Source organism: Helianthus annuus, chromosome 16, assembly GCF_002127325.2.
Source record: "Helianthus annuus cultivar XRQ/B chromosome 16, HanXRQr2.0-SUNRISE, whole genome shotgun sequence".
Lineage (NCBI taxonomy): Eukaryota > Viridiplantae > Streptophyta > Magnoliopsida > Asterales > Asteraceae > Helianthus > Helianthus annuus.
Window position 1 is genome coordinate 202,407,482 of NC_035448.2, and position 17,402 is coordinate 202,424,883.

Sequence of the window (17,402 nt, forward strand, 5' to 3'; positions counted from 1 at the left end):
CATATACAAGCTTTAAAAAAACAAACCAATATGCCGCTCATAGGCCCATACGCGCGTATGGTGGGTACGGATCCTGACAACTTTTCAGCCCATATGCCTCGTATAGCCCGATGAGACCCATATCCACCTACCTTTTCTGAAAAGTTGACAGGACATTTATGACACCCCACTTGCATATGCCTCTCATCGACCCATACGGGTCTCATTGAAGTTCAGTTTCACCTTCCTTTTTATACTTTCACCGAGAACAAGTACATATCCAAATCCAAAAGTTATTTTTTGGACGAGTTCTGGACCACACGATGACAATCTGGAAGGGGACCACACGCGTCTCTCGTATCGGTCTATACGGTTGGAATATTCAAGGTTTGTTTACCCTTGTTTTTTGTGGTTTTATTTTGGCGGTTTGTGGTGGTGTTGGGGTTGTGGTTGTGGTGGTGTTGGGGTTGTGGTTGTGGTGGTGGTGGGTCGGCTGTGGTGGTGGTGGTGGGGTGGGACGGCTGGGGTGGTGGTGGTGGTAGTGGGTCGGCTGGGGTGGTGGTGGTGGTGGGTCGGCTGGGGTGGTGGTGGTGGGTCGGCTGGGGTGGTGGTGGGGGGGGGGTCGGCTGTGTTGGTGGTGGTGGTGGTGGGTCGGCTGGGGTGGTGGTGGTGGTGGTAGGTCGGATAGGGTGGTGGTGGGTCGGCTGTGTTGGTGGTGGTGGTGGTGGGTCGGCTGGGGTGGTGGCGGTGTGTGTCGGCTATGGTGGTGGTGGTGGTGGGTCGGCTGTGGTGGTGTTTTGTTTTTTTTTTTAATTTTTACAATATATTTTTGAATGCCGAGTCTAATGCGAAATTGTATTTTTTTATTAACAGGATATCTAAATTCGGTGTTTTGACGGTGGTGGTAGCGTAATTCTTATGGAGAAACTACGTTCGTATTTCAGATTCATGCACTAGAACGTGGATCTAGGATTACGTGTTATCGGAGTAGCCTGTTGCCTCGTCAGCTCCTAGTGACGCTAGCCAACGCAGTTTGCCCCGTGACATGTCCTTCCAAAAGAGGAGTTCATTAGTGTTCTCACGAGCCCTCCACCAACGGGAATGCCACTTCGCTCACCATCCCAAGAAGACGCGGAAGACTGGACGGTGGTTGATAAACGAAATGCCGACTCCACTACTCCAACCTCCTGATCCCTTATGCCATCTCAGTGTGGTAAATGTGAAGCAGAATCCCGTTGGAAGGTAGGGTTCGGTACGCAATTTCAAGACAGCCGGGGCTGTCTTTATATTGTGTATGTTGCACCCATCGTTTTCCTGTACAGGAATTCAAAAATATGTAACAATTAGCGATCTAGGGTTTAGGGTTTAGAGTTTAGTCGTTACATTCTGTATCAAAGTTACATGTTTTGTGTATTAATATAAAACTATGTTTAATTACATTTTGACTTATGTTTCTTGTTGCGTTATGGTTAATAAACGACAATTGAAAAACAATTAAAGACTTTCAGAAGTTGACATTTTTTAACATACACATTGCGTTATGGAAACAATTAAACACATAATAATAACTGAAAAATAAAAAAGTTGACATTTAATAAAACGTTATAATATACCCATTTAATAAAATTAAACGCATAATAATAATAATTGATAAATAAAAAAGTTGATATTTAATAAAACGTTTAATAATACTTATAAAAAATTGCCATTTTATAATATATACAATTCGTTTTATAAAAAAAATTGACATTTAATAATACTTATAAAAAATTGGCATTTTATAATGTACACAATTCATTTCATAAAAATATGAAGTTTTTATAATACTAACACAATTTTTTATAACAACATTTTATAAAAAAAATTTAACTTTCTTAATATTTCACAACTTCCCCATACAAATACCCTATCAAAATAAAGTTTCACACACCCCAATTATTGGTAATCATTGGCTGACACCCAATGATTGACATTAATTAGATGGTAGGGACCATTTTCAAACGTATTGGCAATGAGGGGCGTATGGGTGAGGCCAATTTAAAGCGTATTGGACAATAAGGGTCATTTAGGGTTAGGGGGTGTGTAAATACTTTTTGAGGGAGGGGGGGGGGGGAGGTGTGGATACCTCCACCGTTTAGAAAAGTTCTACAAAATTACAAACGGTTAAATCGAATCATAAGTAACTTTTCGATTTGGTCTGGTTTTTATTTTTAATAGTTAGGTTAAATAATATTGGTTAATTTGGTTGTCCGCCTGATGGTCTATATTAGATTGGGTTTTAGAATTGGATAATTCCTTAAAACACTTTATGTTATTTTAAATTTGAATGTGGTGTTACAGAATGGGGACAAAGCAAAATGAAAAAAAAAATGTTTTTCTTAAAATTGAGAATTTTACGTCTCATATAGTAATACTTAAATTAAGATATTTGCATAAAACTAATCAACATCCCGCTGCAACGTATGGGTTAACATCAACTCGTTTACCCACATATGTTAACGTATGAGTATAACACAATGTGCAATGGATATATATTCAATTGAAATATGTTATTAATCGTAAATTAGTGCAACTGGTTCGTCATATATTACAACTAAAAAAATTAACTTTTTAATAATTAATTAAAGAAATCTACCCTTTAAAATACTCAAGTAATTAACAATTCCAAATAATGTCAACCCGTATAATACACATGTAATAATTAATTAAAAAAGTTTATAATTTGTATTTTTTTTAATATTCAGCCTTTGTAACATACAAGTTTTCATAGAATGTTAGGTATCACTCACTTATATAGTAGTATCAACATACTAATCTACTTATTTATTTATCAATCTCATATAATAAGTATAAACAACAAATTAACGATGTTTTATTTCTTAAAACTATTTGTTTACAATAACATCTATTTATTCAACTCGTCTAATACACAGGGTTCTAACCTAGTATACATATATACTAGATATCGATTTTATAGAAGATTGTTCTTTGACAATTGTCTAACGTTGGTCCAATGGTCCTTAATAGGGGTATATAAGAGTAGAATTTGGGGACTGTTTTAAGTTTAATGGGAGTTGAAGTAAAAATGAGATTTGCTCCCTTACATATATAAATAGTTGACATCAGCCAACAATAGTAATAAGTAGGGGTGACAATAAAAACCCATTTGAGTATTTTGAGTTATTTCGGGTTGTTTTAAAATAAAAAAAACAGGTTATATTGGGCCATGAAATAAGTTGGGATGGGTAAAAAATTATCCATCTAAGTTATGAGTTTTTATGGGTTTTCTTCTAAAATCTGTTGCGAATCTATCTTTTTTTTTCCCAACAGTTTTTATGGGTTTCATTTATTAATCATCATTTTGTCATTAATATTTTCATTTTTGTTCACAAAATCTAACATTCCTCATTTCATGTATATGCTCTGTTTTTTCTAAATTTCTCAAAGTTGAGATTTTTACGTCTAAAACTGTGTAAAGATGATTCCTATAAACAATATTTGTGGGTTTTGTTTATTAATCATCGTTATATATTTAATATTTTCATTTTTCTTAACAAAATATAATATTTTCTCATTTCCTGTATATGCTCTGTTTTTTTTTTAATTTCTTAAATTTGAGATTTTTATGTTAAAATTTCTGTAAATCAATGATTCTTTCAAACAATGTTTGTGGGTTTTGTTTATTAATCACTATCTTTATTCTTTCTTGTGTTTTTATAACAAAATCAAACATTCATCTTTTCTTGTATGTGCTCTGTTTTTCTTTATATCTGAGATTTTGACTTGTAAAATCTGTGTAAATTGATGATTCTTTAGTTATTAAATCCATTGATTAATTTAGAGAATCAAGCATTGCTTTCACAGCTTTGGGACTTTCGGGATGCGAGAACGGGGGCTAGAATGCATCAAAGAACGAAATCGGGCAACCGATCTGCAGGGTGGCGTCAGCGACGCCATTTGGCTGACCGACACGTTGACACTGTCGATGCGGCTGTGGACGCCTAAACGGCGTCGACGATGCACCCTAGGGCCATAGGCGATGCCAAAGGCTCCATTTTCCTTATTTCTTCGTTTTATTTAATCCCGGATCCCGTAGCCCCATTCCCAAGCCCCGATAAACTTCTGAAATGCACCCTAACCTCACCAAACTGTTGTATGAAGTATGAGACTTATACTTAAGCTTCTGGAAATGTCACACCCCGATATTTCCACATGTCACCGGTGGGCCCGGTGGGGAGTATCGTGACGTAGTTGATATCATCATGGTCAAACATACACAGAATAGCACAGCGGAAGTCTTGGAATATAAAATATTATTACAAACTCAAATGTCTGAAAATATCAAAGTATTTATTATAGACGAGTCTATAATATCAATCCACAGGAGGATCATTACAGGATGCGTAAAATGAAGCTTAGCAGACTTTATGGCATCTTTAAGGATTTGCAAGATCCTCTGTTTCGACACTGAGCAACTCCCAGCCTATTACGAGTAGTACATGCCACTTAGCCTTTTTAAAATACCTCAGTTTTCACTGGTAAATACAATTTAACCGACTCATTTGAAAAGAGTTTATGAAAATTTATTTAAGTGCACAAGGCACAAAACCTTTTATAACTTGGGACAATTATTTAAAGATAATCTTGTATACTGAATTACATGTTTACCATACATCTGGGGCCCAGTACAGAGTCTGAGACATGATTAAATGACTCACCACTTATAAAACCCATAAAGGATTTATCCCCAACTTGTGGGTAATTAATAATTTATTATTGGCATCTTTTCGGTGTATGCCTACACCCTGCGCATCGGTCGTGGCCATTTACAAATGAATGAGCCAATGATATATCCAGGACACGGTCGTTAACCCCCAACGTTTAAGTTATTAACAGAACAGTATCAAAACAGGTTTTGTGGATTTACTAGCCACAATCCGGCATTTGATTGATCCACACCCGACCAAGCTGTATTAATCTACCGTATCCCAAGCCCGTATAAGGGAAAATAAGTTAAAAGTATTTACCTGAGCTAATACTTGATTCACAGCATAATAACTCAGTCGTATCCAACCTATCTAAATGCAGGTAGCTTTTACCGGGTGGCTCTAGTCTGGAGTGATGGTAATATATAACCAATTTAGAATGCTAACGGTCTTATTTAAGTCGTAGACATAGGCCTGCTAGCTTAAAATATCTAGAACGGAATGATACGCTAGATTAAGCGGTGACCGGAATAGAATATAATTCAGACCCAACAAGTACGAGGACTTGTATAATATGGGTATACTAAGTACATTCTGGATTTTGAAGTAAAAACAATAAGGTTAAACCCGTTTCAGCAAACTTACATAAACTAGTTACGTAAGTCTAACCGTACGCTTATAAGCGATAACGAGTAACCGGATGAGTCGTGAACAAATTCCGTATGCCAATATACTTTAAACAAGTTATATTATCAGTGGGATATCAACTTGTATGCCCGTTTAGGTTTTAAAATCACACTATGCCCCGTAAGGGTGTTTTGGTCATTTAATAACGTATAAAAGGAACTTGGGTACAATCTGATGTTATGATTATAAACATTCTTTTAAAATACTTTATCTATGATATAATATCAGTATGATATCAAACATATGTGTGTTTCATAGTTTAAAACCAAACTGTGCTCCATAGGGGCATTTTGGTAATTTCAAACATAGTTTTGAAGGCTAATTTGGGGATCTGAGTTTATAGCATATACCTACTGTAAAAATATTTTTAAAATGATTTATAAAATCAGTAGGTAACAAGTCTTGATTGTTAGTTATGGTTTAAAACCATACTACGCGCCGAAACGGCGTTTAAGTCGCTAAATGACGATATATGCGATCTTTTATGAAAACTGATATTACAGTCAGGTTTATATGACCAAAATATGTTATTTAACATGATATATCAGTAGTAAAAAGGTTTCGTATGATAATCATGCTTTTAAACCATTTTAGGTACCAAAAGGGCATTATCGTCATTTGAAGACATAATTCAAGAACTTGTGTGTAAACTCAGTTTATAATCTGAATTGATATCCCAAATTATCCTAATTATGATATTAAATTAGTAGGCAATGAGTTTGGTATAAGGAATTATGCTTAAAACCGATCTATGCGCCTAAAGGGCATTTTGGTCACTTTAAAGCACAATTTACGACATTATACGCGAACTCAGTTTATGATCAGATTTATAACATCAAAATATGTTAAACATGTTAACATATCAGTACCTAAGTTGTTTGAAAGCTTATTGGTGTCTAAAACCTTATTTTTTTCTAAAAAGGGCATAATAGTTAAAGTATGGCATATTAACGGAAACTTGCATAAGACTCGGATTACTAGTATGATCATGTAATATAATCCCAGAGGGTTATGCTACATTATAATATGATCATAACGGAGCCTAAAATCAGTATCATACTAATCTAATTCGGCTTATAACCAAAAGTCAACGTAGAAGTCAAGTTTGACTTTTCGGTTTTTAAATAATAATTACCAAGTTATTAAAGTGTTTAGACATGTTTAAATAATAATTACCAAGTTATTAAAGTGTTAAATATAATTTATAACCCTTGCATTATTGGTTTAACTATTATACACAAATCTGCCAAGTTTGACTTTTTAATTAAACAGTTTGACCCAGCAATTAACTAAGCAAACGAAGGAATTAGGAGGTGCCCTTTTGAGGGTTAATCACCTACATATATATGGTCTTATACCCACATTCAATTTGATCAGTGGTTAGACCATTAGAGTTTAAACCGAAAGTCAAAGTTAATTTACGATATCTTGACTTTTCGTTTTTTAAAACATAAAACTGAACTAAGGAGGGAGCCAAGATACTTACAACAGGTCCTTGCTATCTTTTCTACAAGAAAACAAGTCCTAATCAGATCAAGAGGCTCCAGAACTTGAGAGAGGAGAAGAATGAAGGAAATGAGCAAATGAAAGTGTTGGGTTCTCATCATATTTATAGTTTTTGGATATGATTAGGATTAAGACAAGTGTTGGATGGGTTTACAAGATCATTACAGGTGTTGGAACAGCTCTACAATTGTCTTGAAGCCCAAGGATTGGGTTTTGATTGGTTAAGAATGGATTAGAGTGGGAAACAAGCAAAAATTCATAGCTGGCACTATCATACGGACCGTATGGTCCATGGTATACAGTCCGTAAGGACCTGGTCAGTATACATGAAGTTTCAACAGTTGGCAGTTTTGGCCCCTGAACGCGTATCGTTGAGTTTTTGGCACTTCTAACACCCGTTAACCCTATTTCAAAGCTCTATAGGGACGCTAAGGTATATTTAACTTCAACCATGCTCAAAAATACTATGGGTACCAGTTCGTTCGGTCGTACGGTCGCGTTTTCCGCTTAATTACGACGAACGTTCGAACGGACGCGAAAACAATCCAGATTTCGCGACGGATGGTATTTTTGCATTCCCATCACTAAAATATAACATTTTAATGATTACAAAAATTTATGGATGTGCAGGTATGGCCAGAATGTAGAATATGCGCGAATATGCATACTTTCGTAGTTTTGATGCTTTTAGTCCCTTGAACGCATAAAGTTGCGCGTAAAGCCATTTATTGATATCCAAGTCTTGTATAATCCATATAGGGATTCCCGAGAACGTGACCGAGCATTATAGAGTCTCTGGTTCTCTTAACGGTCGCTTGAAAACGTAGTTTCGCTTATTGACGCTTTTGGTCCCTTTAATGCGCAAACTTGCGCTTATTATCATTTAATGGCATCAAAGCCCTTTGTAGCCCATATTAAGGATTCTCAAAATTATGATGGCACATCAAAATGCTTCGGGTTCGTTAAAAGGTCATTCATATTGACGCTTTTAACCCCTCTAACTCGCAAACTTGCGCGTAACTTCACTTATTGGCATAAAAGCCTTTAATAGCCAATATTAGGCATTCCCGAGAACATGCTGTAACATAATGAAGCTCTCAGTTTGTTAAAAGGTCACTCAGAGGTAAGAATTAACATGTTGACACTTTTAACCCTTCCACGCGCATACTTTCACATAATTACGCAAACAACTCCTCTCGTCCAACAAGTGGCTCGTTTGAGAATACGGACGCCGTATAAGGTCACTCAGAGGCCTATTTTAGGCATGTTGACACCTTCAGTCCTTCTATAATCAAGGTTTTCGATTTTTGTCAAAATTAGTCCCTCATAGTCAACGTTTGACTTTATTAGGGTTCATTACACGTGTCACCCCATCATTGGACATGATTTTACAAGGTGTTACACGATTTTAAAGGTAAGGTTCGAATGGGAATATGTATACGTATGTTCATATGAAGAAACTAACTGTGTTATTTATGTAAGGTAAGCTTGGATGATTAAGAAGGATGGTCCAAAGATGCAATCTAAGGCAAATGCCAAAGTATGTGATTGAACCGTTGGACCCCAGGTACACATTTTTAAATAAATATGGGTACAATGTAAGACATTGATATTGCCTTGATAATATTTATAAATGATGCACGTACTGAAATCAACTTCTACGGACATAAGGTTATGGTTACATGAAGGCACGAGGCTAGTATGTGGATTGCGCGCCCGACCAGCGAGCAAGAAATATATGATACTCGTGAGACCATGATAATCATCACATGTATGTCTGGTAGAATTGAGAAGTAAGTGGTCGTGTGTGTGAAAAGAGTGGCAAGATTCCCAAGTAACTTGGGAGCATTTTATGTTGAATGAAGGTTTTGGAAGGAAGAGTACGAATCCGTAAGTAAGAATGGACCAACCAAGTAAGAATAAAATGTTTGAATCTATATGTTACTTGATATATTTCAAGTTTCACTTGTAGTAATGCTCATTGTTATATCTTGCGATTATAGTAATACATGTAATTAAGTATGTTAAAGAATTTGACCCGTTATAAACGGGTCAAAACGGATGGAAAAGTATGTTAAGGACATGACCCGCTATGAACGGGTCACAAAGGATGGGAAAATATGTTAAGGGATTGGCCCGTTATGAACAGGTCACAATGGATGAAAAAGTATGATAAGAAAGTTGACACGTAACGGGTCAAACAATGGAAATGAATGAAAAGTATGAATGAAAGGTTTGAACCCACGAGATGGACTCAAACATAAAAGAATGAAAATTATTAACAAAGTTTGAACCCGTAAGAATGAAAGGTAAGAATGAAAAGTATAAAAAGAAAGGTTTGAATTTGTGAGACAGATTGTAAACATAAAAAGAATGAAAGTACCTACATAAGAATGTGTTCAATTTGAATTTGTTGGAGTCAAACGGGTTTTATGAGTAAGTTTAAAGTAGATGGTGATAGATTAAGTATGGATGGGAGGAAAAATGTTTTTTTTAGAATAGTATATTAAAGAAAGGTCATGTATGGACCCGTTATAAACGCGTCAAACAAATGAAAATGATATATTAAGGAACAATCATGCATTGACCCGTTCCGAGAGGGCCAAACGAACAAATGTTTTAAAAGAATTTTGGAAGGGGCTAGTATGTAAACAAGATAACTTGATAAATGTCATAATTGATGGAATTTGAATGAAAGGTACTGATCTTTAATTTTATATGTGAGGATGGTAGAACTCATGAGGTGACGAAACCAATAGAGCTAGTGAAAGGATGCTCGCGATCCGGAACTTGTCATAAGAATTATGAAAACCTATCCAGAGATGGTATGGACTCGTGACGAAGTGGACCGATCCGTTCTTGCAAGTCGTAGTATTGCGCCAAAGTAGCAAGGTTAGTGAATTGTTTAATATGTGAATGTAGATATAAGGTTATGAGTTGAATAAGTACTTCCGTACGAACTAATGGTAGCACAAGTGTGACATGGAAAGGAAGATTTGACTTTTAGAGGTCAACTAAATATTAAATATCAACTCAGACATAATGTTGATTAGAAGTGTGAACGTTAGCATCTGGTAAGTAATTCGTGAAACAAGCTAACCAGAAAATTAAAATGATACGAATGGAATGGCCTAGAATATAAGCTAACGGTATACTTAGTACATGTAACTAAAACAAACATACAATGACTCTTAAAAATCGAGTTAAGTATGAAAGATTATGTATGAAATAGTAGTTATGTTGCGGTTAGGGTGTGACTTTATAAGTCAACACAGGAAGGACTTTGACTCAGATTAAGTCATGGAAAGGAACATAAACCCGGAGAACAAAGTGACATGAATGAAATGATTTGAGGCAAGACTTAAAGGCGTGCTTAGTACAAGTAATGGTAGTAAACTTAGAATGATGCTTAATTCTCGTGTCGAATATGAATAAGTAAGTATGAAAAAAGTAGTTGTGTGGTAGTAGTGATAGATAATTGAATGTTTACGGTATGTGTATAACATATGCTTACCTCTCATATGGATATGAAAGTAATTAGATGGAGCATTAGTAATGGAATGTTTTGGTTTGCCCAAGATGAACGAAAATGAAATAATAACTACCTAGTGATAGTGATTAAACCTAAATGGATGTTGGTAATATGTGTATGTAGATGGTCTAAATCACCATGTGCCAATGAAAGTACTCAAAAAGAATGTTAATAATAGAACACGGAGGTAAACTCATGATAAGTACTTGTGGGGTTAACGCTAGAATGAAATACCATGTATGATACATGTGTGAGATGAAAATTTTGTTGATCCACTACGATTGGTAAATGTATAAAAGTCCAAGGCTTGATTAAGAAAGCAAGAACAAGATATATAATTATGGTTGTATGTGAACACTACCTCTTTAACGAGTCACAAGTATTTTTGTGTTTTAGTAAGCAACTTGAATTTTTAGGTGAAAAAGTAAGTGTAGCATTCTTCTAGTAGTAATGAGAAAGGTTTCGGGGACGAAACCTCTTTTAAGGGGGGTAGACTTGTAACGCCCCAAAATCCGAATGTTTAATTCACTAGTATGTTTCCTTTTTATATGGCATGAGAATGTTTAACTAGTTTTTTTTTTATGACTTAGTTAACTAAAATTTAATAGTAGAGATTTAAGTTTGTGACAAATGAGAAAAATGACAAACATGAGGGGCTACATTTGGTAGATTGTATTAAAGTTTATAAAAAAATTACAATTCTTGCATATGTAAGTGTGGGTGTGTGTCGTGAGTATAGAGATGGAAAGAGGGGAAGAGGTAGAACCTCTTAAGAACAAGGAAAATTCAGCAAATTGATGAGTGTGGAGTTGATAATCAAATGCATGGATCAATATCTAGCATTATCTCAGCCTAATAAACATGTGGTAAGTTGTAATAGTTGATTTAGTAATTTTTTTATGAAATGGGTTTATGATGAATCCGTGAATGTCTATGAAATTAAGTATGAAGGTGTATTAGAATCACCAAATAAAACTTGGGTTATGAACAATTTTAAGTAAATTGATGTTTTTACATAAAATCCATTTGGTGATGATGAAGGTGGCGACATGGGTGTATCACCCATGACCAATTCTTGTTCAAATTTGATGTATTGTGTAATGTGTGAAGGATACTTGTTAGTTAGATTATGTATGAAATGGAAGTAATGTGATTTTGATTGTTGTTGATTAATGGAAGCAATAAGTAGGAGATGAGCATGAGATACTTGTACATTGTGCCTTAATTGTTGTACGCACACAAAGTGTTTAATGAAATGCCTAAGGTAACAATTTTAGATGAAATTATGTGCAATTGATGGATAAATATGTGTAGAATATAACAATGAAGAAATTAATGATAGGATAGCATGAGATTTGTATTTTGGATGAAATACATGTGGGTATTAGTTTGATGAAATGATTTTGGTAAAAAGTATGCTTTAGGAGTTTTTACTCTATACTTGAATGGTGTGGTGCACACCATATGTCGGGCTAGTTTCATAATGGTAATTTAGAAATGGATGTGTACTAAACATATAGCTTGGGGACATACTAGTAAAGGATGATGTTGGGATTATGTTAAATTGCTAACTTGAATGTAGTTGATAATTGTAGTATCATGAGAGCATTAGTATGTATTGAACTGATTATCTATGTGTATGATGTAGTTAATTGATCATGTGTTTGTGTGTGTCCTAAAAACATGAATATGAAATGTATATGTTGTCACTAGTTTGGTCTACCACATAAATATGGACATAAGTTTCTAAGTTGGAAATTAGTATGCTTGACCGTTGACTTTTTGAAAAGTCAATGAATATGTGAGTAGCATGGTTAGACTTATTAATATGTTTGTGAGATTATAAAGAATCATGTGATATGTGTTAGACCAATTATGTGTACGTATGATAATGAATTTGATTAAGTGAATGTTGAACAATGTGGTTGTCGGTTCATGTCTTATGCGTGATAAAGTTTGACTAATGAAAGTCTATGTAGCTAAGAGTTAGAAATGGATGTGATATGAATGAACATGCATACTAACTATGATATGGACATAATGACTTGAAAGGATAGGAAACCCAATTGACATGGACTCAAGTATGGAAGGCTAACGGGCCAAGGGGATACAACGAAGCGAACGAGAAGACGGTCGCTTAAGGTAAGTGACTTCCGACTCACTTCTTAGTAAGTATAGAGAGTTTTGATATCTATGAATGTGGGGAATCATGGAAGATCATGTAATAAATGGAAGTACTAAGGTAGGTATTGTTGTAATGGGTCGAAAGTAGTTGACTATGTCGGAAACAACTTGGAAAAATCAAACGGGTCAAAATCAAGAAAGTATGATAAAAGTATAGATTTGATTATGGGGACATGGTGTTAAGTCTTAGAATGATTTGGGGTTTGGAATAATGTTATTTTATGATTTGGGAAGTTCGGGATGCGCGAACGAGGGTCGAAATGGCGAAAAGAACAAAATTCGGGCATCGGTGCTGTAGGGGCGTCGTCCCCGACGCTGGGCAGCAGTTGGCCGACGCTCTATCTTGCTGTCTACGCGCCAGCCAACGCCGGCAGCCCCGTTTCTTCATTTTCTTCGATTCCTGACACCATAATCCCATTCCTAAGTCCCGTTAAACTTGCATAACGTACCCCAACCTTACCAAATAGTTTTTATGAAGTATGGATGAGCATATAACTCATTTTTAAAGTTTCTGAAATGCACACCAAACTCATTAAAGAGTGTTTATGTGTGCGGGTGAAAAGGCAGCGTTTGGGCAAGTACATGTGGGAATAAAATAAGTATGTAAGCCTTGTATGTATGGATTTAATTGCATGTTAGTAAATGGAAACCATGGGTAAACATGAATAGAAATGAGTATGTACATAGACTAGTGTGTACGAGACTTATATATGTGTACAGATGTTTGTGGTTAAGATTGTTAATACTTATGCATGTATTAAGTAGGACTATTATCTTTTAAGGAGTCAGGGTTAGATAAGATGCATGCATGCTAATAAACCTAATGTTTCCAAATGAGTGAGATTCGTATGAAGGTATGTATGGTGTTAATATATATACGAGTATTGACGATACTAACTGAGTTGTCTATGAGAATGAAATGAAAGTGCAGGCATGTAAGTGTTGGGCTCTTAGAGAATGGAGGCCCGGGGTAAAGAACAAATTCGAAAGAACATCATAATGGAGTAGTATACAAATATAGATTGCTACGTGGTTACTGATTGTTTATATATCCATTAAATTATGTATGATGTCACCATTTACTAATGTGTTAGTTATATATGGTGACTGCAGGTTATTCGGATCATCATTATCATCATGAGGGACGAGTGGACGAGGATCGAGTTGAAGATCATGGATTGTACAGAAAAGTGGTCACGTGGTCTGTATTCATATGTTATAAGGGTTACATTAACTAAGGATGAACAATGTACTTATTTTAAAGAAGTCGTTTTTAAACGGTTTACAAGTATGTTAGAGCAATTAAAAGAAAGAAATTTTACGGTTCATTTTCCGTTGCGTCATTTTGGGCCAAAACACTTATAGGGTCTTACACCGTTGAAGGTTCGACACTGGAATGCAATAATTAGATTCGAGAGGATAATTGAATGGGTTATCTCCCGTCGAGAGAATGCGATATTTCATTTAAATTATGCATGTTTTAAATTAGGTATGATGTCACCGGTTACTAATTATGTTGGTGTTTACGATGAGTGCAGGTTACATGGATCATCATTGTCGTCATGAAGAGCAAGCGGTTGAAGATAGGTCAGAATGAGGATTATATGGAAACGTGGTCATGTAGTTGTAACCTTAGATTATAATTTATCCTTTTAAATGAGAAAGAAAGATGTAGCTCTTGTAAAAGAGTCATTGTAAATGATTTTCAAACATGTGTGAATGTTTATATGAAAAGAAATTCTAAGGTTCGTATTTCCGCCGCGTCTTTTCAGTTAAAACGTGTTAGGGCCTTACAAATTTTCACCATATAATAAAAGTTTCTCTCGTTTTATTGCTCCTTTTGATATTATGCATTATAATGTGTGGGTACATCTCTAGTATCCACAAAGGGTGATGTGACACTCTAGGTTTTCCCGAGCAACTATCTTGTATCGACATTATGTGTATATTATACTAAATGAAAGTTTGTGAATTATCTTGATGTGCTATAATGTGTACGTATAATATATATATATATATATATACACATAGGTATAAACATATGTACGAAGTGAGCCGAGACCGCGAACCCGACTCGAGACCACTCGGTCTCGAGTGAACAGTTGGGCCGATTGGGCCACACCCCTCCCTTAGCCCACTCATAATGCCTTAGGGTGCACTTACTCGGGAGAGTATAAAATCCTTGCATTAGCCGACTTACCTCTTTTGGAACAACAATCATTCTCCCAAACTCTCAAACAATCCCTCACTCTCACACCCTCTCACTCCTCCTAGCTTTTTCTCTCTAGAAAACCCTAAAACTCCACTAATCACCCCCCCTCCATCCTTTCGGATCCACTAAGTGGCAGCTTGGAGCTTGGAATCTAGCTAGTGTTCATCACTCGGGAGCTTTCTCTCAAACAGTTTTTCACACTCTTGTATTCGGACACCATCCGGTTAGTGTCTCCTACCGTTTAAAAGCAACATGTGTTAAGTGGTCTATTTACAAATAGTACAAATGATTACAAATGTGCTTCTTGAATAATGCGAATATTTGTGTGTTAGATGCAAATCTGTTTCGGTGCTAGTTGTGGGTGATTTCATGATAATGTGTTACGTTTTGGATATATGAATGTAAATATGACATGATTCTCAATGAAATAACATGAATGATGATGTGGTACTATGAACATAGGCTGAGATTGTTGAGATGGATGATGTCAAATGATTGTTGATAGAGTTGTTTTGTTAGGATAATGAAAACCCTGATGAAGAACAATTTGGATAGAGGATGAACTGTATGAATATGCTTAGAACATTTGGAATTTGATTGTTTTGATCCATTTTGATTAGTGTAGAAAATTGGAAGCATGTTTGTGACATTTGATTGGTTAGTACAAAGGATCATGAACATGAAATTCTATTGGATAGTACAACAGAGATTCTAGAAGGTTTCCACCTGTGCACGCATCCGTGGTTTCGAGTCGGGACTTTGGTTGCGACTCGAGACCATCTCATGATAACCCGAGACCAGCAACCAAATTTCAGGGACTCGAGACTGGCACGATCTCGAGTCGAGACCTTCTGATCCATACTCGAGACAGGACTCGAGACCTACATGGTTTTGAGTTGATCATACACCATTCAAGACCCTCTAGTTGCGACTCGAGACCTCGTGCTCACATGTCGAGACCACCTGGTCTCGATTGGGCCGTTTGACTCAGTTATTGGGCCATAATGTATGCTGGCATGTTTGGACTATGTGTTTAACTGGACTATGTGTTAACTGTTGCTATTTAACCGTGTAATTATTAGAGCAGGCCCAATAACTCAATAGATAACTATATGCATTCTATGTGTTAGATACAGGTAGGATATACGTGATTACTTGTACCCCAAACCTGACCTATACTGGTAACCATGTTAGGACGTGGTGACCAGCAAGCTTGACCAAGTAAGCTAATCTGCCAAGCAACCCAAGGTGAGTTCACAACTTAAAGCATATATTCCCGGTGGATTGGGAAACGCAACTAAAAACAACACTATCCCCTTGTGAGGGATACAAACTTGCTTTTCTTCCCTCGATACTGGGAACAAACTTACTTTTCTCCCCTTGTGTGGGACTCTTAGTTAATTACTGTTTATACGGAATGCAACGGGAAACATTAAACGGAACTCTATCACTAAAGTCCCTACTACTTAATACCGATTAGTCGCCGGGGCTAGGCGAACGGGTTATTAGTTGATAGCGCTATTTAGGTCTTACCAGCCTCACACCGTGCCCGTGTATGGGATTGGGAGTGAACTAATAGACTGGCAAATCCGTCAATGATGATAGAACATTGACAAACGGGGCACTTTACAGAAACGTACGGTCACATGAAGTATTCGGTATTGGAAAAACAGTTTAGTCGCTTACTTATGGGGTAGCTCCCCATTGCATGTATAAACGGATAAATTAACTGGTGAAACAAGTTTTTGGTAATTAAAAACTAGACAACTAGTGAACTCGCCAACATTTTTGTTGATACCCTACTACATGCTTTGCAGGTACCTAGTGACTCAGGAGCTTGCTACTTGGGGATGTGTAGTGGTCGTCTAACCCATGTGTTGGGTTCTAAATAAACGTGAACCATGAACCTTGTTTTAAACTGTTTGTCTACGCTTCCACTACTTATGTTACTATTTAAACTTAAAACTTTTGAACTTGATTATGATATTTGCTAACCCTGTGGTTGGTGAATACTACTTTTGCTATTAATTAAATTGCTCAGTATAATTGGTGGCTGGATCCAGGTCAGTCACGCCCCCAAGCGGTGGTACTCCGCGTGTGGATTTTGGGGGTGTGACGGATTGGTATCAGAGCCATTGGTTATAGTGAACTTGGTTTTAAAAAGGGAATCTTTTTGAGAAAACCCAGACTATAACCCGTGACTCGTGACGACACTACACTCCAAGTCCAAGACTCAACACATTAGACCTCATAGCTCGGACTAGTGTTTACTTGCTTGCTTACTTTATGCTTTCTGTTCTGCTATACGTACTAGTGTGCCTAGTTAGATAGATACACCTCCCTCTTCTATCTCATTCTCGCTACATTACGACATCACACTCATGCTATGTTTTCTGGTTATGAAGACAATGAGTGGACGCGGAAGAGGAAACGTTAACATGACTCAGGCTCAGTTCACTAACCTGATCAACACGGCGGCTGCAGCTTTCGCAGCTCACCCTGGAGGTAAGCTCGTTATTTTAGGATGTTTAGATCCTACCGCCGCAACGTCTTTTCACCCCTAAACCTATTTCGCTTCACTTCTCACAACAGGTCA